The sequence below is a fragment of the Astatotilapia calliptera genome, chromosome 8 (genome assembly GCF_900246225.1).
Source record: "Astatotilapia calliptera chromosome 8, fAstCal1.2, whole genome shotgun sequence".
In the NCBI taxonomy this organism is placed as follows: domain Eukaryota; kingdom Metazoa; phylum Chordata; class Actinopteri; order Cichliformes; family Cichlidae; genus Astatotilapia; species Astatotilapia calliptera.
In genome coordinates, this window is record NC_039309.1 from 11,117,881 (window position 1) to 11,144,786 (window position 26,906).

Here is a 26,906-nt window from a genome sequence, read left to right on the forward strand (position 1 = left end):
CGCTGGGGGTTGGAGACAATCCCACAGTGACCTGACCTTGACATGTCTGAGTGAAATGGTGGTGGAGGCTAATACCTCATCATATTGGGTTTGACTTTGGGCTCACTGTAGCAGGCGCCATAAAACAAAGCATAACAGTGTGGACAAACAGTCATAAAATATAGACATTCAAAAAAGCCTGTTGTTTGCTTAATTATCTTTGGGAAATATAGAAAAAGACTACCAGAACTCATGTTATGCAGATTTATATATCAACTGGTATTTGTAGATTTTGATAATATACACAATATTATAACAGTCGCACCAAATAATAATAAATTGCTGACTATGAATGCATGATTACATATCATTTTAGAGGAATGAATGCAAACCTACTTTTCAGACATTCTTCCTCCTTTCCTGCATAACAATTTTAGCCACAGTTACCAACTAAACACAACTAAAAGCTGGTGCACGCACAGAATACACCTGCACAGATTCTTTTTTTATACCTTAGCCCATAATGTGGCCAAACCACAGGTCCTTTCTAGCGGTAAAACCTTGATTCCAGTAGCATGGAATCATATGTGAATGCATCATTAAATGTCTACATTACAAAAAAATGAAACGTCCACTCGTCTGAAATCAGGGTATAACTCATCATATCAAGCTGAGACTGAAGACTCAGACATTATTCAGTCCAGGAGGACAAGTGGAGAGGTGAGGGAGACACCTCATGTGAGCGCAGACCTTTATATATTACCTCCTGCTCCAAAGGAAGGACAAAGGGAATGAAGATGACTACCCTGTCACAGGAAAAACAGATGAACCAGCCAGACCTGACTGAACTGTTCACTTACTGCAAACTGGCCCCAAACAACACAGTGCAACTTGACTAACATCTTTTTATATATTTTTGATCAATAGCCACTCTAGTGGAGTATGTTCATCCATGCCTTATGTCTGCTTTCAAAGTATGTCAAATACACACTGAGCATTTTTGTTTTTCTAGGTTATTGATGTTGATATGCTTACGGTCTCCCAAATGATTTTGAAAGAATGATGACATGATTCAGGCTGTTGTACAGACTCTGTCTATGCTGTGTAATAATTCAGGAATTTTATTCAAGAATTTTTAGAACTTAAACCACTCAGACCTAATATTTGTGATTTCCCTATTGCTTTTTAAGCTTAATGCTTAATCTGCTAATCATAATTGAGGCTGCCTGTTACCTTTTTGTAAGAATGTATTGACGGGTCACTTAGTATTGTACTTAAATATATTACAAATCAAATGACTGCTAGTATTAAATAATATTATGCTATACATGTAGCATACATGACATTTAAAAGTTAACCGTAATCTCTGAGATCCTATATATAAATATACTAAATAAGTGGGACAAGTTATTTGGTACCAGGAGCTTTCTGATTTATATTTCTAGTCTGCTTGAAGATGACTACCTTTGGTTATGCATCGATGATGATAGCAGCAGCCATGGTAGTTGACTAGGTTTGCCATAACGCAACTATTGTTGTTTTTGTTTTTGTTTTGTTTTTTTACATTTATTAGCATTCTACTACTACTAACACTATCTAATGACCATAAAAATAAATCCTGGAAAATGCAAAAACTGTCCACATAGGCTTAGCCAACTAGCTAGCTGGCTAGCTGGCTAGATGAGAAGCAATATTTTAAAAAATCTAAAACTGTTATGGGTGGCCAGGTTTCTTTCAGCCCCTGATCTGATTGTTTCTCTTTGTTAACACTTTCTATTAAAAGCAAAAATGCGCATCTCTTCATTTGTATCCATGTTATGGTGCGGTAATGTTGCCTAGCAACAATCTACAAATGGGCAAAAATGACCTATTTGTAGCATTTACGCAACTACCCCACCTTAGAAAAGCATTGTTTTATTTCATGACGATAGCAACTAATTCATACTCACAAAACTTTCATTATGTATGATATATCATCATGTTGCTTAGCAACCACGTAACACTGTCCTTGATCGTACTCCAAATGATACTGTAGCATTGGCATGTACTAGTAATTAAAATGTGTATATTTTGTGAGGTAGATCAAAATAATATCCTCTGTTCACTTAACCTGTAAAATTCTGAACTATGAATAAAAGACATCATCACACCTTATCTGCATATTTGTTCCAAACAGAGGTATGCTTTGCCCCCAATTTTTGCTGTCAAGCTTGTAATTTTTTGTGACACCTTTCAGGCCACAGAGCAATAGAGGCAACAAAGGTCAAGACAACATCAGAAATGACAGGTAAGACAGATCATTTATGATTTGTACCAGCCTCAAAGTGAGCTGTGTTCATTTTGAATAGATTTCAGATGAATGCATCACTTAGGGTTCTCCATTTATCTAACAGTTAAGGCAATCTTAATCTTTCTGTCGATAATGAAGATGTGTGTGGTATCAACCAGTCAGGGTAATTAATAGGAATGTCAGCGACATTGTATTAATAGCATAATGCATAACATCAATTTAGCATAAATTGTCGTTTTGACAAGCCACTTTAATTAAAACTATCACACAAGAATTAAAAGGACCGTGGTAGTAATTTTGGGAGACTATCAAATAATGTTACCATCTGGTATTTTTTGCATGTCTTCTCCCTGCTAATTATAAGTAATACTCAAAAGGTTAGAGGCACTTTGGCAGATGCAGTGATCACCACCATACTGTTACTGCAATAACCCACAGGTCATTACACTATAGTGAAGATATTATATGGTGACCGGCTGTTCTAATATGACAGACAATAAGCATGAGTGAGAAGTTTAATACCTCTGACCGCTGTCATCAAATTACTAATAGAAATTGTTATATTTCACCATTTCTAAATGTCCTTTCAAGCCTGCCGGGCCACATGATGCATGAGTTCAAACCGGAAATCACTTCAGTCTTTTATCAAGTGGTGATCGAGCCCAGGAATCAAAACTTCCTGACCAACTGAGTGGACAGGAGCAAGCTCAGTGTGGAATTTCATTCCTGTGGGGTCTTCTAGGGAAGAACTGAAATAGCACTCCTGCAAAGTCACACAGTCTTTACACAAAATGTTGCCTCTTATTCATCAAAATCCATTCATCCAAAGCCACAACTGTTCTTTTGCTTATAGGAACAGTGCTTTTTTATGCAAAGGGATGCTGTGGAAAAGAGCCATAGATTAGAACTAACTAATAATTGCATGCAGAGAGATGTATAAACACATAGTCAGTGAAAAAAGCAACTAACAAAGAAAGACTCAATGCATCATGGGAATCCCCCGGCAGCCTAGACCTATTGCAGGGCCACCTTCTCCAACCCTAACTATATGCTTTATCAAAAAGAAATGTTTTAAGCCTAATTTTTAACCTCCTAGGACCTGGTGTCCACATTTTGGGTTATTTAGACCAAAATACTCGATTTTGCTCTACAAGGGCCTGATATCCACTTACGAGGACATTATACTGCCACTGTTCTATCACAATTTGAAACAAATATCCTTATATGTGGCTCTGATTTTTCTTAGAAACAAAAATCAGGTTAAAAGAAAAATCAGGTAATTCTTTGTTTTTACATTCATTGGGTCCCAATATGCCCAAATATCATAGAGAAATTTAAAATGCATGCCGTGGAAGAGTTCGGGTCTTAGGAGGTTAAAAAAGAGATGATGTCGGTCTCCCAAAACTGGACCCAAACTGGAAGCTGGCTTGAAAGCTGAAGGCTTTGCCTCCCATTCAACTTTTAGATTATTTTTTTTTACCACAAGTAAACCCCATTCTGAGAGCAAAGAGCTCTAATGGGGTGATGGGATCATCAAGATAACATGGGGCCTGATTATTCAAGACCTTGTAGGTGAAAAGCACAATTTTTGAATCAGCTGAAAGCTTTTCAGGGAATTTTTAGGACATCCTGATATTAATGAATTAGTCCAGCCTATAAGTAATAAATGCATGAACTCGTTTTTCAGCATCATTCTTGAGACAGCATGTTTCGAATTTTGCAGATATTGCACCAATGGAAGAAAGGAGTCCAATATATTTATTTAATATGTGTTCTGAAGGACATATCCTGATAAAGAAAGATTCCACGATCTTTAGGGCTGAGTACGATAACCTCAGTTTTGTCTGAATCTAGAAGCAGTTATTCAGGTCTTTGTGTCTTTAAGACATTTCTGTAGTTTAACTAATTGGTGTGTATTATCTGGCTTCATGGATTGATAAAGTTGGGTATCATCTGCATAGCAGTGAAAATGTATGCTATGCCTACTAATGATACTGTCTAAAGGACGCATGTATGATATAAACAGAAATAGGCCCAGTGAAACTCTATAATTATCCTGAGTGTGTGAAGAGTCTAATTGAAGTCTATTAGAAAGATATGATTCAAACCACTGCACCACGGTACCTTTAATACCTACTACACACTCTAATCACTTGTAAAATATTATGGTCAACAGTTTTGAAACACAGAGATTAGTCAACTGTCACAGACCGTGACAAGAACATTTGCAACCTTCACTAAAGCTGTTTCTGTGTTGTGATGAGCTCTGAAACCTGACTGAAGCTCTTCAAATAAACCATTCCTCTGCAGATGATCCGTTAGTATATAATTGGTATATAGCCAATTAATAGAGATAGGTTGATCATATTTAAGATTGAAACATTAATTAATGCAAGGACTTCATCTAGTACCGTAGTCTTGTAGGAATGGGGTCTAAAAGACATGTTGCAGACAGAGTAAAAAGTTTACACTCTACCTTTCTGAACAAAATGGAGCCACTTAGATTTGGTGTCAACCAGCTTAGACCAGAGTAAATGTTCAGTAAACACAACTGGCAAATAAGCTAGAACTAGATGTTTCCATTCTTTTCAGGGAATTGACTGTTTTGAAAATGTGTTCAAAAATATGTTTTACAGCATCTGCAAAAAACAGTGCAACACAAATAATTTTCATTTTTAGAGAAATCTGGTCTCATCAAACATCTGATCACCAATTTGAACTAAACACCACAGCATTAACGTTTGGTACCTTGGTGTCATATTGTTTATTGCAAAATGCAAGCATTTCCAAAAGATTAGTGACCAGTTATTTATCGTATCTCTGCCATTAGGTACTGCTAACAAAAAGCTGACTGAAGACCAAAAAGCATTTGGAAAACACAGAAACTACACCACCCAGTTTGTTGCTTGTGTCCATAACTGTTTCTTTAATTTCTAAATGACCCTTAACAGTATGATTTAAGCATAACTTTAGCCTGGGATTGTGCAGTCAAAAGAAATATGAATGTTAGTCACTTTGTGACTAAAGACTTTCTTCTTGTTGTTGACATTAAAAAAAGATTCAGAGTCTGCTTTTCCTCAGATCCCAGGAGTGCACAAAGACTCTTGTGCTTACTCCTGTAGCCAATTTTAGAACATTAGGGGTACTTTGCACATAGCTGACACATTTTTACAGTTATAGCTAAAAGAAGTATCTAAAGCCAGTGACAGTAAGGCAGACTAGCCGCTAAGCAGGCATTATGCAAATCCATTACAAGATGTCACACACTGTATAAGTAACGGAAGAAAGAGTAATTCAAGAATAGTGTTTTCTGGAGAAAAATACGTCTATAGTCTTTTGCCTTTGATGTGACCTTTGCTGTTTGGAGCTATGCAAAGATATTCTATGCATGAAAAGCTATATAAGCTGCATTTAAAGGTTAGTATAAACACAGCACAATCTACAGGCATAACTATCTCCAAAAGTGGTTTCTACAAAAATTAACTTTTCTACTCTGTCTGTCTAAAAAAATTTGATTAAGTTATAGACCTATCCTGCTCCAACATTGGAAAAATTTCCTTTACCACAGCACAAAGTTTCTTTTTTGAAAAATAAAACTGTTGCTTGGCAACCTTTAAGATCATTGCACTTAGAAGAGGGTCAAAGGATGCCAGAGTCACAGGGCCAGAAATAGACATTAAAGATGGATATTTAAGAGCTACATTCAAGGTTTTCATTCCTTGGATGATTAGTCAGATAACGTAATTGTATTGTATCTTTCTATAACAAAAATATGGCAATTTATCATTTCCCAATACATGAAAACAATTGTTTTTTAAAGGTTTTTTAAAGTTCCTGTCTCCAAACAAAAAAACTGAATTCTTAATCTAACAATACAGAAATGTTTCCCTATTGTCAACCGTTTCATTGACATTTCTCACAGTAATTTTATCACAACCTATATCAGTAAGTGAGTAAGTGAGTGTGCGAGCAATAAAAGAGTGGAGTGAGAGTGACATAATGGGAATATGCACGAGTATAGCGGGTGTTTGCAACAAATGAAAGAGTGAACAGCCTGACCTCTTTGCTGACTTGTGTTTTCAGTCAGTCTTCCTGGTTACTATGCGTCATGCTTTGTTTCACCTGACGTGCAATTATTTTTCCCATTAAATACACAACATGTATTTCACTTAGTTTTTCTGAATGAAATTTCAATCAAAGGCCATTACACTCCTCAGACAGAGAAAGTTTAGAAAAATAACAAGACGCAATGGAAAAGAAAATAATGCTCTGTCAACGGAGATGGAAAACACAAAAATAATCATTTGCACGAAGCAGGTGATGCATATGTTAAAGTGTCAAGAAGCACAGGCGAAATTAATAGCTTTCTGCCATAAGCATTCTCTGATAAATATGATTACATTTGCATACTTCATTTTACTCTTGATCTGCTGTCTTGGTGATTCTTGTGATTCTTGTGTACTGGTTCCAAAAGAAAAGTAATTTTCATTACTGCTCAAACATGAAACAAGTATTTCAGAGTCTCATTAGGGATTTCCCTGCAGTTCACCCGTCGACAGAATCAAATGACACAATACAGAAATCATATGTCAGCCAGACCTTGTAGAGTAATTCTGGATCAAGATTAAAAGAAATGGCTGAGTTAGGTTTAGTTCACGAGGATGCAACCTTTAATTAGCCAGACTATTTCTGCAATGTAAACAATACAATGTGAATAATGTGTAAATCAATAATTTGAGTAGATGGTTGTGGGGTGGGTAGTGGACAGGTTTTCTAGGAAGTGTTTTTTGCCTCATTAACTTATCAATAAGGCCATCTGACACTGTCTCCTATCTGCCCTGATGAGGAAGGCTAACTCAGTTTCCATTTTATTTTTAATACCTAAATGCATGAGAGTTAACAGTATATTTAGAAAAAGAACTGCATGTATAAGGCACCAACTTGTAAATCTAGATCTCACTATTAAGCTATTTCTCTAGCTCTGGCTACACTGTTTCTAAAACATATTCAAATATGAGTCCTGTATCATATGTTGTCAATTAACATTAGGGAAAAAAGCTAATAAAATATTAGGTAACCCAACTTTATCTTGCTAAGTAATTTGAAAAGAGTCCTATTTAACGGCGCCTAAAGTCTGTGCTTCAACATTGTTAACATTTCATGTCTTTGCCAAGGATTGGAATTGACACACATATTCACAGTCTTCATATGGTGAATCTCTGGGTGACAATATTTGCACTTTTCCCCTGCTGTTTTCCAGTTCAGAATTCCAATTAACCTGTGCAAAGCGTGACGCCAATCACAGGACGCCGTATCGACAACGGGCATGAAAAGAATAATGCTGTTAGGATGATGTAGCTTACTGTGGGGGACTCCTCCCTCACTGGTGACAGAGAAGTTTGCTCAAGTCATTTATCAAGTCCTCTCTGGCCACCAAGGGGCTGGCGAGTCCCTGGGCCGCCTGCTGCTTGGGGGGCCAGCGTGCAATATGTGCATTTTAGGCCTCGGGTGGGCTGGCAAAAACTGCTGATCTGCTCAGTACTGCTAAGTTTGATGGATTTGTTGTTGTCATTTTCTTTGGTTGTGTTCCCCGCAACAAAACAAAGAGAATCATTAACTCTTTTGTGCTGCATGGAACTTTTATGGTTTAGGAATAATGCAAAACGAGATGGGGTACAGATGGGGTCAGCTGGAGTATTCTGTTCCTGGAGCCCTCCAGAATAGGGTGTTGAACATGCATGGATGAGCCTGCATAGAGGGCTGATTACAGAATGATTTAGCGACCACTGATATCCCCTTTCTTTCTCAAGCTCCCATCAGCGGGCTCATTTCAGCCGCAAGAGTGCAACTGGCAGTGTTCGCTACTTATATTTATAGCCGTTTGCTGTTTAGCACCTCATGCGACGCTCTGGCCAGGCTCATGCCTGAACCATTACTGTGCATCACCGTTAGAGGCTTGCTTTGTTTACTGATGCAGGCTTGGCACAAGTCTGTTCTACCAATTTAGGGATGCTGCTATGATCTTTGGTAGAGTTTAAAGTGCAGTGCAGTCATTTTTACACATGATAGAGTCACAGGGAAAACAAATGAAAGTAGTGTTAAAATTGTTTGTCATTTAGTTAATCTTCATATTTATGATTAATTAATTTAATGTCTTTCTCTACTGCATTTTGTAAACTGAATCTTAAATAAATAAATAGCATAACTTTTTAAAATATGTTTCCAGACACAAGCAGCAAAACTGTGTATATTGCATGCATATTAAAGACTTTTGGTTTCAAAGTAATGTACAGTAGAAGGGAAAATTAAATGCCAAAAAACATCTTGAAAATCAAGCTCACTATATTAAAGTTTTCAGCTGAAAAAAACTGACATTTCACAAAACTTTGTGTGTGTACATGACACTAGAGAACCTCCCTCGTCACTAACAAAAGTACACTTTGACCCAAAGTAAGTGACCATGTGGTTGCTAAACTTCAAGGTGCAGACTAGTTTCCTCGAGGGATAGAGTTGAAGATCAAGACAAATCCTCTTATTTTTCTCTGTCAAGTCATCTCAGTCTGCGACGAAATACAAATTGAGATTGTAGCAACGGGCTGTGACAGTGTGCTGTTGACTGCAAGGGTTACAGGGGTGATTGAGTGTGTGTTTGACCGCCCGAGGCCGAGGGCTAACAGTAATGTTACACCGACAAGGTCGTCTCAGAGAGAGAGAGTAGCCTCAGCACATAATCCCAGTGTTCCTGGCTACTATGAACACAGGCCGGCCACAAAATTGATTAAGGTGGAAGAACATTATTTGGGAAATGAGATCATCGACACAGATTGAAGCTTATGGTTTTGACCCAAAAAATGTTCTGCAATATATTATTTTCCTCTTAGTTTTAAATAGGCATGTGTTCTTATTTTTGGTGATCTCGCCACCTAAAAAGAACCAGCGACTAATGCTTCGGCCTGCGTTGACTCATACGGCCCATTGAGGGGTCACCAGTCATGGTAATAATTTAATTTAGCTTAATGTCACATAAGCGTCCAAGAAAAATGGCTAAACTATACAGTAGCAATATTTTATCAATACTGACCAGAGGCTCAAGCCAACCTTGATATGTCCCCCTTACTCTCATCAATAACACAAAAGAGGAAAGTTATTTCCCCATATAAAACTAATCTTTCCTTTTTATTGTATTTTAATGAAACAGACTTCGTTCTAAGGCAGTAATTCATTCCATTTGTTATGTTTGGACAACTCATTAACATTATCATCTATTATCATTAGACTGAAATTTTAAGCTTCTTCTCCCTTGAGATGCAGTGCGTTTCTTCTCTTCAGTTTGCATTAAAACAAATGTGGACCTGCTGATGCATTAGATTAATGTGCTCACTCACTGCCTGCTATTCCAGCTTGAAAACTAGACCAAGTTTCTATCTTGAGCATCATCTAAACCTGTTTTTGTCGGGAAAAACCATTTATATGATTGTATATAGCTGTTCTTTTTCATCACTCGGATAGCAAAAAGTCACAAAAACGGAGTAACAGGGAAGCCGGTGCTGATATATACCAATTCATAAATTCCCGGAGATTTATTTGTGTTCTAATTTACCGACTGATATAATCATCTACATGTCAAGCATAAGCAGCACTGACTTCATGTAACATTCAGTAAATCGTGATGCTAATGAGTTATTTAGACTACCAGATCAAATTCAAAGTTCCTAATTCTTGCTGAGTCTGCTCTAACAGATCAAGCCAGTTGCTAATTACAAAGTTAGCTTTTTTTTCCTGAATAAATAATGTTGATTAATTAGCAAGTCAAAATAAGTGAAGATGATCTATGTCGTATATATCACTGTCATAAAAACTTACTGAAACGTTTCGTTTACATTGCCTGACTTCTTAATTACATGCACCCAAACTTTACAAATCTGATGGAAAATGAATTGCATGTAAGGTGAAAGGCTGCATACAAAACCCGCCAACTAAAACCGATCTAGTGGCTGGAAGTCATAAAAGGATCGAAAAAGTACACCCACGGCTCGTTAGCAATTTAATAAATTATTTATAAGAAATAAGGCTCATCTCTCAGTTAAGTTCATCTTTCAGTTTCCAGTACTCTTGCACTCTGTGGATGATTGAATAAGGTGTGAAGTTAATACTGAGACATGCTTATATTGATGTCTTCGTGCATTGCGGATATATACAGACTAGGTGGGATGTATCATAATGTATCATCATCACAAACCGATGGTCTCCAAAGTGACTACAGAGTTGGATCAACACTGTCCTCACAAAAAATATATATTTTAAACTTCACAGAGAAACGATTGCCTTACAGAGTGGAACCCCATTTAGTTTCTCTGCTTTTTGTTCTTATTTTGCAAGCATCTGATAATCTAATCTTTGCATTATATTATCAATTCTTTGTTTTTGCTGTATCAGTTATACCAATATGTGCAATCAAATTAAAAATGTAAATGAGATTATACATACAGTTTACATCAGTGTTGTCATGTCAATAGCCTGTCTTCCATGTGCTGTCTGCAGTGACTCAAACCTCTCTTGGGATGTTTGGGTTGCATGGGTTTGCACTAACTGCACTGAATTTATTTACTACCAATCTCTGGGGTGTGGATGGGGTTGTCTTTCTGAACCTAAACAACAGGATATTTTAGATATATGACATATCTTATAGGGAAGCGTTGGTCAGATGTCTCACCTTCATGATGCAAGCATGTCTCATATATCTTGCCTAATCCTGTCACAATCAAAATCATCCATTTGCCGACACTGCTCTTTTAGGACTATGTCCTCACGTAGTCTGAATACCAGTGCTGTTGGTACATTTGCAGAGGAGGCTGTCATTTTGTACTCTTTTTTCAAAACGAATACCAAAATTGTCACCATATTTAGGCACTAGTTTCAAATGTTGGTGTTGTTGGTATTTTCTAAAAACAAGCTTTTTGCAACTTTAAACATAAAAATCTTCAGAGACCTTGATGGTTCTGGCTTCCATATTATCCATTAGTTGGTGTTAATGGACACCTCCTCAGGCATTATCTTAATTATTTACCCCAATGGCCATGCACACTTGCTTTGGGTGGATTAGACAGCAGGAAGGCAGCTTCATCCAGTTTTTAGGCAGGACTTCCTCACACCTGTCTGTCAGGTTCAAACACCACATTGTGATTTTGCTATCAGAAAAATATGGCCACAGTTCATTTAGTGGTCCAGCTACAACTAATCATTGCTCTTTTTTGGTCTTAGTCCAATGAACTGAAAAGCATTTATATTATTACTGGATTTTGGCCTATGTTTCATAATAACACCGTACTACATAGTTCTAAGTTCTGCGGTACTGAAATAAGGACAAGAGTATTTATGGAGCGTTCAGTGGCAGCCTTTAATAAAGGACTTGTAATATGGACAGCCTCCATTACGTAGAAAAGTTTTGCATGCCAGTCCTTGCAGGTCCATCTTATGTCATTAAAGTTTCATTTTTTTTGTATGTTTTGCAGATGAATTCTGAAAAACCTTCTACCCAAAGACATTTTCACTATACCCTTTCTGTTCCTCCAATTATGAGAATGCAACAAAGACACGATTGACAAAAAATGTGTGTGGCCTCTGTAGAAAAGTAGTTTTCATTCAACACTGTCAAAGACTGCAAGACAAAAGTCCATATTCAGCAAGAGCAGGCTACACTACAATTGATATTTAGGTAATTGATAATCACTTTATGACTAATGTTGTCAATTTGGCAACTAAATCCTATTTTGGTGGCCATCTGGGCTCACTGAATTACTCCCTTGAGAGCAGAGGTTATAAATAGTAATTATTCAGAAGTCATTGACTTTTAGAGGTGTTTAGTGCTTATCTATTTTTCAGTTAAAATGCTGACTTTGTGCCCACAGAGCTTCTTTCTTCCAAAAAAATATCTGCAAAGCATGTAAGGACTACCACGAAGTGTCGCAACACCACCTACATTTTCCCATGAAAAACTTTATTAAATTAGTTAATGACTATTTTACAATTAAATATGTTCACAACGCAAACTTAAAAAACAAGTCGTCATGATGGACTTCAGGAAAACTCATGTGATCTTTTCTCTTTTCTCTCTTCTAGGCAAGGTTTGTTTTTAATGTGGGGAATAAAGACTTCCGTGGCTCTTTCTACATGTAGATTACGAATGTGATCTGGATGACAAATGTTGGACTTACACAAGATTATCCAACATGCACTGTCTGTGCATTTCACTCACTTATTGCTGAAGCACTCTGTCAGATTGATTATCCAGTCAACTAATTCCCAGTCTATGTTTAGCTAAAGTATGATAGACTCATTGTGTCCCATGGGTGCAATTCTCATTTGTGTGTCTGTCTGTGTGAGTGAGTATTTACGTGAAAGAGGCTAACTAATCAACAAACTGGGCCAGAAGCTGAATATTGAGCAATCTGGGACAGTTGTCGGTGTGCTTTAGGGCTCATCACAGCCAAATCTAGGGATGCAGTCAGTGTTTGATGGAAAACAGCTATAATGTAGAATAAACATAGAGATGGTGATGATGATGGTGATAAGGGGACAAATGCTGTTTTATGTGTGATGTTTTTATTCATGTGCATCTCCACAAAAATCATTGACTCTGATCCTAGAACCAGATTTTAGCCAGGAATTTCCAAAACAGTGTAATTTAATTTTAAAAAGTATTATTTATAAATTGATTTAACTGGCCAACATTGATTGATTTCACATGCTTGTTGGCCAAAAGGAGTTTTTTCTCCACTGCACTTTCGATTCATCATATAAATTGTGAAAACACAAAAATAATAAAACCCCAAACCTCAGTCGGGATGAATACTACTGACAGAAATACAAAATGGAAAAGTATATAAACATTACAGTGGATGTATTTTGTGCTACTAAAAGACGTCTAATTAATTAATAAAAGAAAACCTAAACACATACTTAAAGCAAAGCTGAAAGTGGAGAGTCCACATTTAATGGAAATGTTAAGACAACTGATGTTTCAACTAATGTAGAAAAAACAATACATGGAGTCCCACTTAAATAAACTGTGCATCTGAATAGTTAAGCAGACAAATTAAGTAGTTATATGGAAAATATTTCATTATATTATCTTACCTTATCTCACTGTCCATTGCAAATTTGTATTGAAAGCTTTATCACCTAACCTTGTTATAATATTACTCATCCTTGTAGCATGCAGAAGGATCTTCTTATAATAGTAAAAACCCAATAATTCTTTGGGGGGTTTACATGTAAAACTAAACCAGTTTATTTATTTTTTTATTTAGAAGTAGCCAAGTTTAAACAATTGGCGGCTGTAAATACTGTAAGGTAAAATAACAACTATTTTTTACTTGCATCAGGGTGATAAAATGAACTCTAATGGCAATTAGAGTGCACCTTCACTCTTTCAAAGTTTGCTCTTTCAAACACTGTTATCAGTTTTGACCTAACAAGCCTCAAAAATCATAGAAAATAAATGGACCAAGTGCATTTGGAAGCAGCTATATCCGTTCTGTAATAATCCTTAGTGTGTCCTGTCTTCCTCCTCTTACCTCCAACCAGTTTCTTCCTGTTGAAAAGGAGTTTTTCCTTCCCAGCGTCGCCAAAGCGCTTGCCCATAGGAGTCACCTGACTGCTGGGGTTTTCTCTGTTTTCTCTGCATTATTGTTGGGTCTTTAAATTCCAATATAAAGCACCTTGAGGTAACTGTTGTTGCGATTTGGTTCTATATAAATAAAACTGAACTGAATTGAATTCTTAACAAAATAAAAACCCGGTAATATTTTTCAAAAAGTCTTTTTTCCAACTCTATGTAACAACAGCCAATTAAAATTTAACTTGATAATTTTCAACAGTTATTTTTTAATAATACTCGCATTTCCTGACATAATGACTACTATCATAATTGTCATTATTTAAATTGAGATGCAGATTTAATGATAATTAAATGTTTCTTATTATAGTATTACAGATGTGTAGTTGTAGTGGATAGATTTACTCTATGAGTGTTTTCATGAATTTTTTTTTTATATATATATCCATCGTACTGTACCTTTCTATCTTACAGTCTTATGCTCAGCGGGTCAGCTCAGGACCATAACAGAGTACCGTTCAATACCAGCTGGTCACACGAGAACACCTTCTTTATTTCCTATTGGAGCAGAAATATCTTTATCACATTATCTGGTGTGTCTGGCCAAGCAGAGTCCTCGGAGAGTAGAGGAGAGGGTGAAAGAGGTCATGTAGAACCAGACAGAGACACTTGCATGACACTGTGACATGTTAAGATCCCCTCCACTGAACTGTGCCTTGCACAACAACATGAAACAAGGAAATGAGCCACAAACATTTTCCTGACCACCCCCTCCTCCCCACAACTACTTAAAGGTTTACAGTCATATGCAGAAGCAACCCACAGATCTGAACAGACGGGTAACAGTAATTTCAAAACTATAAATATGAAGTTATTATCATACAAGTATCAGCTAGACTGTGTTTTCATTTTGAGGGATTTTAAATATTGTGACAAGTTAGTTGGAAATATGATTTCATGTTTTCAGCTGGCTTGATTGTTCGACTAGATAACAGCATGGTGGCCATGTGTTCATCTTGTTTAGTGCACTGAGGTGACAAGACTCCACTGGAAGGGAATTATATGTCCTCCACTGGGTCGTCTCTCCAAATGAGAGCCATTGCCCCTATTAGACAAAGGTTAATAGTCATTTGCGGAAGAAAACAGCTGATTTTATGTTTGATCCAGAACACAAACACAGCTAAAGACGGCTATACATTTATTGTCCTCCTCATGAGACCCTTTCTGTTCATGAAACCCCTAAATATTTTAATTCTGACCATGTGAAAAGAGTTTATGTTCATTTTCTCTGTGCCCTGCAGGCAGGAATCAATGACATTTGAAATAATTGTTGTTACAGGGGTAATCTCTGGAGGGAGAATGGGGCAAAACTGTAGAGAAGATTTGAGTAAATTACTGTGTCAGCTTCTATTTATTTGCAACTGGATTGCCAGAGGCAGCACTTCAAGATAGCCATTAGGAGTCAGGGCAATAAAGACAGAGCGTGTAGCCATTGTCGAAAAGTTAGCGTGTAATGCAGCAAGTTATCATCAAAGTGCTCCCTGTGGAGAGAGCAGGGCACACACTGAGGAGAATACATGTGAGGAGAACCAATTATAGCTCCTCAAATCTCTCTTTCTCAGAGGGAGAGGTCATAAATAGATTGATATAGCTGTGTACACTTGCTGTATATCTCTCCATATGGAGACTGTAGCCTATCTGTATCATTAAAGGTAACAGCCACCCTTAAACTGAGAACATGTGCTATACTTTTGGTGAGTACAGTAAAAAGCTAAAAGGGTGAACAAATTGCTAACAAAGTTCTAAATAGAAGAGCAAACACTTATGCGCGAAGGAAACGTTTTGTCACTGCAAGTATAAAAGAATAAAATACAAATTTTGCTCAGTGTACTTGTTTGCTAAAGAGAATTGAAGTACTGGAACATTTGATTTAAGTAAAACAAGCAACACTGTCGAATTATGGTGTTACTGCACTGCCATTTAAATTTTTATTAGTATCAAAATATAGTCCAAGTTACCAAATGTTATTGAGCATATTAGCCCGATTCAGAATAAACTTTACAGTGCAAAGGTAATTGTCTTAAATACCTTAAATGCTACAGAAATATATAACATGATCAGTTATTGTCATACATAAAACTTACAAAGAGTGACCACAAATAGCATAATTTATCCTCAGTACACTTTCACAGAGCTCTTTGATGTACACTGTTAAGGAGGCTGGTTCATGCATCTTCGAGATTGCGCCATAGTCCTGGAATTTCGTCTCAGTGTAAATGATCAGTACTCGCTCAGGTCTTTGTCTGGTTTTTCAGAACTTGTTCTTATGGTTGCAGCTGGTTATTATGAAGCTCTATAGGTGTGTGTTTGGCATTCCTGGAAAATTAAACAAATCTAAAACCTAGCCCATCAGTCTGTCTATTTCGTTTACACTGAGAGCAAACAAAGAAAAAACAATACGATTCCTTGTTTTTGTGTTCATACTTGGCCAATAAAGCTGATCCTAATTCTAGTAGAAACTTCCTTGAGAACATTAAGTTAAAAGTTAATTCGAAGTCATAAGGTCCAAATTTCAATTCTCCCTTTGGCTCTGACCTTTTGTGTGCAGTTTTCCTTTAACATTCCCATTTAAGTCGCTTGTTGTCTTTGTAATCACTCTGAATTTATCTTATGTAACAGCTATCTACTCTATTTCAAGCATATATTCCCAGAATATAACTATGCCTCGTGGGACATCCTAATTAAAATGCTAATTTTATGAACAATGTGAAAGCACACAATTAGCTGCAAATTAAATCACACGAAGCAGATTCAAATAACAGGCGAGCATGAACTGGTTAATCCTTTTACTCTGTCAAAATGAAACCTTCTTGACCTGTTTAACTGCATTTCTGGGGATATTAGCTGAAGTAATGGTAAAACAATGAATATTTAAGAAAGTCTTAATCCACAGAAGAGACACCTTTTTAATCCCCAGCCACTCAAATATGGTATGATAACCAGCACAGGCGGTGACTTTTAAATCTGGGACTTAAGAGAGGAGGGGGGAAGGAACAAACAATGAACAGGAAGTGCAGATGAAAAGGGAGGCTGCATTAATTAGATGACAGCGATGGGCTACGGCGGTGAAGACAAGGCAGGGAGAAAGGGGATTGAAACTGTTTGTAGGGTCTGCAAAACAAATGGCGCAGGTCCCTGCGGGAAAGAGATTATTATGGGGTCTGTGTCTGTCAAACATGTGAACACAATACAAAAAAGGAAAGGAGGTGGGAAGAGGAGGGGGCCCGAGGCAGTCCAGTAGCCTCTGAAGGCCTACGAGGACCCAGGCTCTCCCCAGCAACACTGGTCCTGCCAAAGAATGTCTGTAATCCTCAGACTGACTGAGGTGATCCCGTGGCTCTCTCTGGCAATGCAGCAGGCTTCCCTATTGTCAGTAACGCTCAAAGAGGAGAGGGAGGAAGCCAGAGAGGAGGGGGAGGCAGTGAGGCACTGGGGAGGTGGTGTCCTTTCTCAGCCTGGCCTTATGAAAGCTCCCTGCTATTGTCCAAAAGTTACAATTGCACTTTTCTGATCTTTTGTCCAGTCCTGTTGACAGTGGTTATTGACTAAACGGTTGGACATGGAAAGGATATGACCCCCACCCGTACCCTCCCTGCCTCCCTCTGTTTTTCGACTTTGGGGGGCCTCCATGAACAAGAGAAGAAGCAGGTTTGAGGTTTACATGTAGCATTAGACTTTAAAGGGGTTTGAGGCAGCTTATGTGAAAGAGGAATACAGAGATGGGCGGAGGCTTTGGCCCTTAGGAAGACAGCGGGAGACACAGTGAGCAAGAGAGAAACTTGGAAGAAAGAGAAGAAGAAGAGGAGGAGGAGGAAGAAGAAAGAACAGACTTTTCCCTCAATGTGAAGGTTTTTTTTCCCCGTTTCTCCCCTCAAACAGATGCTAAGGCAGATGGCGGTGAATTAGCAGAAAATGGGCGAAAAAAGAAATGAGACAGTATATTAGAAGTCCAGGGAGGACGGACATGATGAAATAAAGATTAAAACGCCTCTGCAGAGGGAAGGAAATCTCACCCAGGGGTTGTGGGAGGTCTGAGGTGTCATCTCGGAAACATAATGTCCAACGGCTTTGGTGATGAGCGATATGCTCTGGGCCTTGTGTTGCAAAAGACCCATCATACAGCAGCAGCGGTAGCAGCAGGACATTGTGTTTCTCACTGTGGGGCTATATAGGTGAGAAGCATCACATTAATAAAATAATGAGGATAACCGAACGATGGATCTCCAAATTCAATAAATGTAGTAGAATAGATGGATTTTTAAAAAAGCACCTATTTAACACTTTAATTGGAAAGAAACATATGCCCATCTTCATCATGTGCCTTGCAGGAACATTATTAGTTTTATTTCTATAACCTCTTTTTGGCCTTGTACTACATTCTATAAATCTATAAATAGAAAGCAGTTCACGGGTATTTCTCCAGAGTATCTATTACTTTGAGAGATTGACAGAAATAAAAATAGTGAAAGTGCAGACTAGGTTAAGACTACACAACATTACAGCCAGTAATTCTGGCTGCCTATTAGATTTATCTGTTGCAGGCTGAGGAAAAGCATGCACTTTGTCTTCAGACATGAAAACAGCATCTCAAGTGTTACAATTCCAGAGGGGGTAAAGTGGAATTGCTGTTTTTACATTTCTGTACCATTTTTTGCCCATAAGGAATATGGATAACAAATGAAATATTCAGCCACATTGTCTGATTTATCTCTTTTATTATCTGCAAATATCACCCCGGCAATTTAAAGGATAGCTCGCTTCATTCGGGCCTTTTCGCTTGGGGCCTGACAACCTATCAACTTTATACCGCATAAACAGGTCAGGATTGTATGAGCATTTCTATATGTTATAGTTTAAGGTTTTGAGCTCACAGAATTTCTAAATAGAAATTGAAAAAAGGAAAAGAAAAAAAAAGGCACGATCCTTAAGGGGATGCTACAGACCTTCTTGCCTGAGAAAGATAAATTTGCACTGTGTCCGTTTCTGAAACCAGGGAACAAAATGTTATTAATTTCAAACCAAGTGGAGACCTCCGTATCACAATTTCTCAGGCTGTAAGTAATATGACTCTCCTGGGGCGGATGATTGACTGACAGGCGCTCCAGTCCGGCTTTTTGTACAGGCTGAGTGTTTTGGAGCATCCCTACGATCCAGTTTGTCTTGGAGCTGTCAAGTGATATAATAAGCCTTAGTTCTTGCCCTCTAAATGGGCTCTGACTTCACAAAACTAATAGTGTTTGAAAACTGACCTGCATTCACACTTTAAGAAATAGGGATTAGGATAATTAGACAAAGTGGAAACATTTTATTCTGACACTTTCAGAAGAGGCTCTAGATTTCAGTAGTTTCTGTGTTCATTATAGTTATTTTATTCAGTTGGTGTTAAATGAATTGACCAGATAATTGGAAACAATCTTAGAGAATAGACCTTTAATTTCTACTGGGTCATTAATCATTTTTTCCTGCATTGTATCAATGATTGTAGACAGTTGGTATATTATTTAACCAAAATGATTTGTTTTAAGATCTGGAGACTATGAGCCCTGTTTAACAGCTCATAAAATGTGCAAATTATGAAATATACCGCAGGCCACTGTTTTTCTCCCTGCGGGCAATATTGGTGTATATATATATATATATATATATATATATATATATATATATATATATATATACCAGTATTGCCCGCAGGGAGAAAAACAGTGGCCTGAAATCTGAATATGATTAAAAAGCAGAAGAAGTGAAGCCAGTATCACATTGGATACTAGTCTTCTGGTTTTTGGTATAGACACAAGGTAGACTATTATCAGGCAAAGATACAGTACTCTGCCATTGAAAACAAAGTAAGCACAGTGCAGTCAGTAACTTATCATGAACTTGGCTGAGATCAAACGATCTGCCCCATGACCTTGACTGAAACACACTTTCTGTTCCTTCTAGGTACTCTGTCCCTCCTCTCTGCATTTCCAAACATACTGCATGGCTAAAGATAGTTATTCCACCTTGAACCGCTCTACATCACCTCCCCTGAGAATACAAGTCCCTCTTGTGAAACCTTACGCGCTACAGCATTTCTCACTTCCTGAAAGGGGAATAGAATGGCAGGGGGGGAGAATATTCAGCATGGCTCACTTTAAATCAAGATAAAAGACTGAAATAGAAAATAATGTGGGGAACAAACCCCCGGATAGCCCAAGGCTCTTAATAGAAACACATGGCTGAAGGCTGAGGTGTTGTCAGCAGCCAACACAGTGATATTCCTTTTTGATAATCTGGCCTGCCATAAAATTAGAATAGCAAATACCTCCTGACAAAGATGCATGCTCCTCCTCTATTGTGCCATCATAAAAAAAGAGGGAAAAAACTCCACTGGTGACTCTGAATGCCACAAACTTCAATTTAAATTTACAGCGCTGCAAAAAGAGAAGTGATATGCACTCAAAAATTTTAATAACCTATTAAGTTACGACTTCAATTTCATTTTATGAATATTTTCCTTGGGGAGCACAGCCATCACCAGAGAAAGATCGAAATTTAAAAAAGATAAATAGTGCCATTAATCTACAACATTTCTCTTCCATTATCCCTGAAAATGAGGAGTTATTTTTGCTCAGATCCTCACGTAATTAGCTTCTTACACTTGATTCACTAGCCAGAAAATGACCATGTTCAGAAAATTAAAAATTTGCCATTAAGTGGAATTTAACATAATACCATTTATCTTTATATATTCCTCCACTGACAGGCAGCAGCCTTGGATGTTGATCAGGCTTTTGTGTCAGAGGACTTAGCACTGTAAGAGACGCAGAGCTGTTAATGCGTGCTCAGTTAGCAGGTGAATATTGGTGATTTCAGCTGCTTTCACTCAGAATATTTATCCTACTAATGGTGCTGTCATTTGAAATTGGGAGTTGCCATTTGTGCTAAAATGAGAATAGGACTGAAACACGGTGTTATACTGTTTCACTCTATTATGAAGACAGATGTTAACATCCAGTAATGTGTCCACTTCAGTCTCAAAAGGCAAGTTGTTTCTTTTTGCTCATTTGTTTTCAGATGTTCATATTTAGATTTATATAAGGAAGTAAGTACATTTTTATTTATGAAGCACATTTAAAATCAAAGTACTCTACAATAAAATAAAAGAAATTAGATCCTAGAGCTTGATGCTACCATGTTTATAAAATAAGAACAACTTAAATGTACAACGTAATTTTTTACCTGAAGAATTAAATTGTAAAAAAGAAAGCCTTCATTAAGCTGGACATCGTTATTAAAAACAACTATATTGTGTCTGATAATGTCATTACTGGACTTTGCTTGGTTCAGCATACATATCTGAGGAGAAGTTAGCTAACACTAAGCCTCTGTGACTCTGTTGCTGTTATTTCAATTAGCCCCATAAAAGAGAAACAGTTATTGGTAAGAATCTGCTACTTGCATGAGTAATGTTTGCAGAGGAGTTCTCCTAGAAAACACATTTATGTAAGCTTACAGCTAACATGACAGTAAAAGCAATTTTAAAAGAAAAATATGAGGAATTGTTGAACACAACTGGAAAATGTTCAAATGTGTATCCAAGGTCTTGATACTTTCTTGTTTGCAAGTCTACTTTTTGGTGTCCATATAAACTCGTCTGTGGAGACTTTGCCTTTCCAGCTGCACATCCACCGCAAGCACTGGACTTCAAAGAACCAGAATGACTACTCTGCCATCATGTCTCCAACTGTGTCCAACAAAGTATAATCAAGGCTCAACTCTCTTAAGGACAAGCATGATCTAGTTAATATTATAAATATCAGTCATAGTGACTTAAGACGAGCCTGTTAGCATTTGTTATACATAAGCCTAACCACAGAAGGGAGTCAAAACACTGCCAAAAAAATATTTTTCTTTTACAGATGTTTCCATAAATGGTAAAATTAAAAAAGAAAAAAAAATACAGAAAAAAATAAATATAAAATGTATACAAAAAAGGATGCCTTCCTTCTTTTTAAAAGTACAATGTACGGTATATGTGACAGCAGTTCCAATGTCAATTGAAATCATTTATTCTAACCATTGCAGCCCCTGGATATTGTTCTAGCCCACTAGCCTTAGCTAGCCAAGCAGTGTTTACTTAGCTAATATTATCTGTTTCACCAAAGCACATAGCTCTATTCTGGTCACTCTGAGATTGACTGCTGGTGTCTTTTCTGTTAACATTTTGAATCCACAGCAATCAAAGATAACAATCCTTTGCGTAGTGAAGATTTGTGTATCACATAACTGTTTTTGACATTTGATATTTACCAAAGACAAAGTGTGCTACTACTGTTAGCTCCAAAAGCTATGCCCCCAAAAGGCGAGATCCTCAAAGGTCTGAAACAGACATTCAGAAATTCCTTCATAAATAGTGACGTAGTTGCTTTACGATGGTGATTCAACTGCAAAATGAAACACACTTAACAATCTTACTTTTAAATTGCAATATAACTAGAATACAACCAAACGGCAATCAGATTGCGGCAAGTCTACGTCACAAAGAGTCTGCTTTTATAAATTAGACAGCAATTATTTGCAATCCTTCACCAGTCAAAGCGATTGGAGTCAGTCCAAGTTTAACCATGATTTTTTGGAGGCAGGTTGCCTCCCATCCAAGCAATCTGTCCAGTTACTTTGCAAGCAATTGCTCAACACAACCTCAATGCAATTATTGGGCAACCATCAATTTTTCCTATAGTTGCAATGAGGTTGCCATCAGATTTTTACTCTAGTGTGAATAAGACATTAGTCAGCGTACAGTATACCGAGATTCAGAAAAAAATTATTTTGGAAAACTAAAAATATCATGTGGTTTGGACAAAGAGAATAATTCACTTTTCTCCTTTGAACAAATACAAAAACCCTTAAAGCCATAGAGGATTAACTAGTATAGAAATGTTCATTAAGGCTCTAAAAGTTAATGTTCATTTTAAACACCAGCAACAGATATAAATTATTTGAAAATACCAAAGCAAATCCAGTGACAATGCATTTAAAATGATGTAATCAATGACTGAAACGTGCACAGACTGATTTGAATTGGAGGTTCTGTTCTGTGCTTCTGTGTGCAGTTCTGTCATTTACTTAGTTCAACACAAAAACATGTTGGTCATCATCTCACAGCACAGCAGGCTATCCATTAAGATCTAATTGATCATCAGAAGGAATGGAAGAAAGAAATGGAGTTGATAATGGTGAGAGAAACCATTTTGTCTCACTCCCATTACAGAGCAACAGCATTCTTGTTTAGTTATTATTCTCCTGTGACTATGAAAACAAGAAGTGAGGGGCCACATGCTGCACTTCTCTATTGAAAAACTTTCCCTTCTTATGATAGACCCGCACAAATCTTGTAAACCTTTAAAAGACATTAAAAAAAATATTGTTTCAAAAATACATGAAAACAGTTGAAATCATCGCAGGAAACGACGTGAGATTCATAATAATTAAATACATGAAACTTATACCACAGCTGAATTGTGTTGCGATGTGCATGATCTCACGGTACTGAAGCAAATTAGGGATACATGTTGTACAATGAAGTCCTCACATCAAGTGGTTAATGCAGGCTCTCGTCACCCATGCCTGCTCCCCTAAAGCAAAAGCACATTACCGGTAGCTTTAAAACTAATAAACTCATTTCATAATAAAATGTGCAGCTGGGCTGGTAATAAATCATTATGGGACTTCTTGTTCCCTTGATACAGTATTGAGGCATTGACCCCAATCAAGTGCTTGCAACAAATATTTGGAATTACAGGCTGGAGTTGATTAATTTCACAAGATTCAGGGATTCTTTAAGAAGATTAACTATAAATGCCTATGAGAACAGAAAGTGGAAAAAAGATAGTGGATAAGTGGTAAAGCCATGCAATTTGATTCCCTGATGCTTTGATATACATTTTCTTTGAATTTTCTGGAATTTCTCTAAAGAATATAATTAAATATTTGAGTAAAAAAAATATTCATTTAAAATTGTGCTTCATTAGTTTTGTTTATGTGTTTTGGATTCTGGGGACTGTCATCCTGGGCAGGTTTCCACAATTTCTGTAAAGTCAAACAAGGCATGAAGTCACTGGTTTGTGATCTGATTTGGACTCTTACCTTTTGAAAATTATAGATTTTCTAGCAACAGAGACATACAGAGATATTTTAAATATCTAATGTTTAAATTATGAAGCAAAATCTTACATGTTTTCAGTGCAGATTAAGACAGATACTTAATAATAGGGAATAAAAACAGTGATTACAAGCAGACAATGACCTTTTTAAAAAGAAATTATACAAAATTATACACAAGTTTCTTATTTTTAACCTGGGTTTTCTGAACTGTCAAAATTTAATGCCTCAATTTAATGCCTTAATTTGTAAGATTGGGGAGCTCAGGCCTTAAATCAGTCTTTAATTGGTTTATTAAAACCCTTAATATTTAAAAAAAAAAAAATAGATTGAGAGACGTATTTTGTTCTTGTGAGGTACAAGCTCATATCTATCCCCGGCAAGTCAGCCATATTCATGTGAAAACTTTTTAGCGTTTATAGAGTTCTAACATCATAAATGACCCCAGACTTCATAAAGGCACTGCAAAAATATTATTAAAGCTGACATCTTTAGTATAAGAGCAGGGAAGCTGCTTATCACACAATAGGGAAGTGTGGTATTCATTCACTTGTAACAGCAAAGGAACAGAAGCGCATTCTGAGGTTGCATCAAACTCCACTACACGCATTTTTCACCAGCCCCTCCCTCTAAAACAAAACCAAGTATCCTCACATGCGAGTCACACATCTTTTCAGCTCCCTGGGGTTCTGAACAGTCTCTCTTGTCTTCAGCCAGTTTCTCTGCTCTAACCTGCAGCAGCCATCAAACCCATTAATCCATCCACCGAACACGACTATGACTGATCTGGTCGCCAAACAATAAATTTGTATCTCATTGTCGTTTGGTGTGGCTGTACACACTATCATGAAAGTATCAATGGCAGTTCCACCACCAGAGTGAAATAATAGAGTAATAAGGCAACCAGCATTTGACCTTGGAAGACAGCTAATTCATCTGCCCATCCATCTTAATTATTTCCTCTGAAATGGATACAAAAGGCAACCTGAACATTTCATCAGTTCTCACATGACAATTTCATTTTTTATGTGTTCGTAATGCCTCCATTTTTCTTATATGATGTAGCATTTCTTTGTCATGAATTCAAAGGAGTGGCCGATAAAGGCTACACCAGTGGAGATTAAATGGTTTATTGAAACTTCATGCTAGAACCAAGAAGCACAATGAACGTTGGTACATTTACCCTTAAGTAAATTTCTTTGCTTGGAAAAATCTACAGACGTCTTTCTGTCATGTCTATCATGTTTTCAAAGGCAGTATTAGACTTTAGGCAATTAGTCTAACCGGTTATAACGCTGGCAAATCAACAGAGATTTACTTTTTCATTCCTGCAGAAACATAACACTGAGCCACATTATTAAAACTTCTGATAACAGAAGGAAAAACACTGACCAGCTTGTTATGACTCAAGGTTCTCCTGGGAAAAAACTTGGGTCATGTGGACGCTACTTTGAAACATATCAATAGCAACAGCAGTTACTGATGACAGCGGCCTCACAGCAGCCTAGTCTCCCAACTGCCCTGATTCTAATTGTTGAGCATCCATGAGAAAACTTTCCATTCACTGAGGCCACATCTCACATGACCCAAAACACAAGCTACCCCAAGAGGTCCCATGTCCATGTTTTGATTGGTCTGAGCATGAGCATGCTGCCTTTTCAACATCCCCTTAATTTAACAATCAGGCTGAATATTTTCCAAGTAATTTTAAAGTTTTTGTTGTTACTAACTCAGTACAAGAAATCTGGATATATTTTCTCAGTCTACTTTATTGTTACTTTATTGTTCCATCGTCTCTATCAACACCTTGCTAGACTGATCATTTTTACTTTATTTTTAGACTTTTACGATGGATGAATGTGATGTCCTGCGTTTAACTTTACTGGGGCAATACCAACTGTCCTTCAACGCTAAACCACTCAGGAGTGAAACTGTCTGCTGTCAGCTACACAGTGCTGGTGAGCAGCATTTGGAAGCACTTGTAGCTTGTCAGTCTCATTTGATTTTTCATCAGTGGAAGTTTTTAAGCATCTGACAGATGATTCAACATGTAGGTTCAGCGATAGCTGTCAATCAGTCGAGGGCAGCATGAAATGTTGCTGTTAAAATAAAGGGAACAAAGCTTTTCTTTGGCAAGTATAAATGATTTGTGCAATATGTTCCCTCATTTGTCCATCTTATTGGACATACAGCAGGTGATTATCTGTTAGTTTTTGGGATACCAGTAACAACATATTGTACCTCTTGGTTTGACATTTGATCTGTCAGCTTGTTTGTTTTCCTCACAGTTGTAATCCTATTATTTAGGTCCATGTGATCAAGCTGCTCTTGATACTCTGATTTTCTCCCCAAGAACTGTGTTTGTAACAATGTTTTTGACACTTTCAATTAGATTTTCTGGAAGCTGCCAATTTGCGCTCAGCGGATAGAAAAATATTTGTTTGTTATCATTATTTCAGTAGGACCCATCTATTTTGCTCAACAGTTTGCTTATTTATATTCATCACACATTAATTTAAGTGTGCTTTAGCAGAGTAAAACTATAAGCAAACAGGAGTATTTCATGAGTTGGATTAGATGCATTTTTTTCAGGGGAATCTTGTATGAGTTAGACTTCATTAGTACTCAGCTAATTTTCTTGTTTGGGCTTCTTGTCCTTTGCATTTTTTCTTCCTAGGCCTTGGTAGTACTAGGTTGGAGCAAATCTCCAGATCCACCACATTCAGAATTATTTAAATCGCCTTTTTTTCCTCCTAATTTTTGGTTTGAACTTCTACAGGACATCATGAACATATCTATATGCCTAAATCTAATGTA